This window comes from Piliocolobus tephrosceles, chromosome 1 (genome assembly GCF_002776525.5).
Source record: "Piliocolobus tephrosceles isolate RC106 chromosome 1, ASM277652v3, whole genome shotgun sequence".
NCBI lineage: Eukaryota > Metazoa > Chordata > Mammalia > Primates > Cercopithecidae > Piliocolobus > Piliocolobus tephrosceles.
Window position 1 is genome coordinate 205373717 of NC_045434.1, and position 3620 is coordinate 205377336.

General features: G+C 46.7%; 1 protein-coding gene across 2 annotated transcripts in view; it reads right to left on the bottom strand.

The window, feature by feature from the left end:
• PADI4 (peptidyl arginine deiminase 4) overlaps positions 1 to 3267 on the bottom strand; it is a 30028-nt gene extending 26761 nt beyond the window's left edge. For both annotated transcript variants that reach the window (XM_026455930.2, XM_026455929.2), the window contains exons 1-2: positions 3178 to 3267; positions 967 to 1034 (exon numbers count right to left, since the gene is read on the bottom strand). The gene's annotated coding sequence lies outside the window, so the exon portion shown is untranslated. The remainder of the gene's footprint in view (positions 1 to 966; positions 1035 to 3177) is intronic.
• Between the last annotated feature and the right edge of the window lie 353 nt (positions 3268 to 3620).

Genomic DNA, 3620 nt, shown 5'->3' on the forward strand with positions numbered 1-3620 from the left:
AAATAAATAAATAAATAAATAAATAAATAAATAAATAAATAAATAAATAAATAAAATGTTGAGCTTGACAAACCAAATGCAGCTAAATATGTATGTCAAGATTGTAATCTAAATAGTTACTATTATGTGAACTCTTAATTACTCATTCAGCAAAGTGTGGTACTATTCTTAGAAGCCAGTTAATATCTGTCCAAAGATTAAAGCCCATTAAGCAGCCCCACCCTATAGGGATCTAATAGCGATGGCGCCTCCCTTCGCGGGAGAGCGTTTGCCCGCGGGAAATGACTGCATTTCGGGACGGATACAGGGACAGGTTCTACTCCCAGAGTTGTAATTTTTCTTCCCACTCTTGCTGACCCCACAAAGGATCTTCATCTTTTTACAGGTCACAGCCCGCAGTGCACACCAGCATCAAATGGTGCAGGCAGCTCTGGGGTTTCAGGTTTACCTGAAGACTCTGGTTTAAGACAGCATTCTCCTGTCCCTTCTGCACATACCACCATCTTGTCTTTCCACAACACACCCTCCCTCTCCCCACCTGGCTCCTTCCCGCCTCTCCCCCTGCCATTTCTTCCTTTCTCTGTTATTGCCCCATGTAGGCAGCTCTGCAGAAATCTCTCCCATCAGTCATAGAACATGGAATAGGGAGTTTTTGAGCCAGAATCGAGACCTGCCCACGAATTTCCTCTCTGCTGTGTGTTAACTGGGTGACTCAGTAGCGTTTCTAGTTTGTAGGATAACACATTTTCTGAACCCACAATTGGTGAAAATCAGATTTTGTAAAATAGATGGGAAATACATAAACCAAAATATTAATGGGGATGCTAATTTTCTTCCCTCCCCCTTTTTTATTTTAACAGTTAACAAGGGATGCGTGAGAGAGACCAGCATTTACCCCATCACCACAAGGGGGCGCCCGGGGAGAATCCAGCAGAACTAGCAAAGGAGCGTTTGGGTGAGCGGTACCTTGTCTTCCACAGCTCTGCTTGGCTTGACTTTGCCGGTGCGGGTGATGTCTGCGCAGAGGGAGATTTCTGAAATTCCACCAAGTAAGAGGAGAGGGTTGGTGAGGGTCCGGGGTTGGGGCACCCAGCCTGGCCCTCAGTGGGCAGGTCCTTTCCCCAGGGGACTGTGTGCACCCATAGCGGGAGCCCCTCTTCCTGTCCTTCAGAGGAGACACAGGTTCAAGGCATCCCTCCTGCATGGCCCCCAGGAAGTCTGGCTACAGTTTGGACAGCAGAGTTGGGGCCTCAGACCACTGTTCCCCTTCAGCGGGGCCACAACTGTGATGTCCACCAGACCCTGCGCGTCTGGCCACCCCCAGGGATTTTGGAAGGAATTCCCAGCCACCGCAAAGAGAGGTTCGATGTGAAGCCTCTGCAGGCACACCCTGCCAGGCTCTCAAAAGACTGTGGCCCCAGCCCTCAGTGACCTTGGGTGGGGCACCCAGTGGTGACACCAGCCCCACCGGCTCTTCATGGCATGTGTTGTAACTCTATCTGGGGACAAATTGTAACCCTGAACATGCCCCCACTCTGTCCAAATGGCTTGGCTGAGAAAGCAAACATTTGTTTGTAAATCCTTCCTCCTTCATCCGAATATATGACCGCAAGGTCATTCCAATAAAATAGATCTGTGTGCCCCACAGCATGATATGGTGACCCTTGTCCCACGTGAGACCGACCCAGATGACCTTCTAAACATATTCCTAGCCACGTCTTAGGGCCAGGGAAGCACTGTCCTTTTGTGGTCTGGACTTCCCGACACCTTTACTAACTAATTGGGTGACCTTGGACAAGTCTGTTTAACTCTGTGCCTCAGTTTCCTCATCTGTAAAATGGGATAGTAATAATACCAATTTCACTGGACTGCTGTAAGGATTAAATGTAAAGTCTTAGCACAATGCCTGGCAATTGAGTAAATGCTGTATTAGTATTATTTAAATATGTTTTAATGAATGACATGCATTAACGAAATGAAACCTGAAGATTCTATATGCTACATATTATACATATATGTGTGTGTGTGTATATATATATATATATATATTAGTTTTTGAAACTGGGTCTCACTCTTGTCACCCAGGCTGGAGTGCAGTGGCACAATCATGGCTCAAGGTCTTGACCTTCTGGGCTCAAGCAATCCTCACACATTGCTGGTAGCTGGTACTACAGGCACATGCCACCATGCTCAGCTAATTTTCTAAAATTTTTTGTAGAGACAGGATCTCACTATGTTGCCCAGGCTGGTCTCAAACTCCTGGGCTCAAGCGATCCTCCCGCCTCCGCCTTCCAAAGTGCTGGGATTGCAGGTGTGAGCCACCATGTCTGGCTGCTACTTATATATTTAATACTCATAATGATACTAATCATGATATTATTGTTCAAAATGAGGTCAAGTTAAAGAATGGATTTTATCTAAAGAACATTACATAAATATGAGTATAGGTGGATCATTGATATGGCAGAAATGGTGAAGATGAGATATAAAGAATGGAATTTGAGGAACACTGTCTATATTATTGTATAAGACAGTGTCATCATCTACTTTTTGTTACAGATATTTGAGGTATCAAAAAGGAATAGAGGGCTGGGCTCAGTGGTTCACGCCTGTAATCTCAGCACTTTGGGAGAGCAAGGAGGACGGATCACCTGAGGTCAGGAGTTTGAGACCAGCCTGGCCAACATGGTGAAACTCCGTTACTACTGAAAATACAAAAATTAGTCGGGCATGGTGGTGTGCACCTGTACTCCCAGCTACTAGGGACGTTGAGGCGGGAGGATCGCTTGAACCCCGGAGGTGCAAGTTGCAGTGAGCCGAGATTGCACCACTGCACTCCAGCCTGGGTGACAGAGTAAGACTCTGTCTCAAAAAAAAAGAAATGGAGATGCATATATTGAAAATCCATGTACCTATTTCCTAACTTGAGAAGTGAAATGTTAAGATGTAATTAAAGTTCCCCACACCACCACTCCCACATTGTATTTCGTTGTGATTCACTGACTAGGGATGGAATATTTCTGAACTCCCAGATGTCTGACTAGCTGGAAACCATGCTTTTCCTCTGCTCAGTGTAAAATAAACTCCAGGTATAGTTTCTCCTACAGAGACATCCTGCAGGGATTAGGAGGTGGGAAGGGGATGAGATGGCAATCTAGGATCCTGGTTGTCACTTACCCACCCCGGTGAGATAGAGTAGAGCTTTGACTGGTGGAGTCTTGGGTCCATGGTATGAAATCTGAACCTATGGGAGAGCAGATCACTAAGGACTTCTCTTAGTCATTCAACAAACACCCACTGGACCCCTGCTATGTGCCAGCTCAGGATAGGGCACTGGGGAGACAAAGGTGGGCTCCTAGCCTGTAAGGAGTGGCCCCATCCGATGGGAATGTAGGGAAAGCAAAAAGCTTGAATGACTGGTGCTACAGAAGAGCATCCTATGGGGGCCCAGCAATGGAGACACTCTGCCTGGCAGGGTGGTTTGTGAAGGAGTGCGCTTTGAGGTAGATCTTGGAAAGGGAGTAGGGGCCCAGCAGCTGGAGAAGGGGCAGAAGAGGCACTAGAAGGAGAGAGCTGATCATAAGCCACAGAACTGACTCTGGCAAGCAGAAGGGATCAAG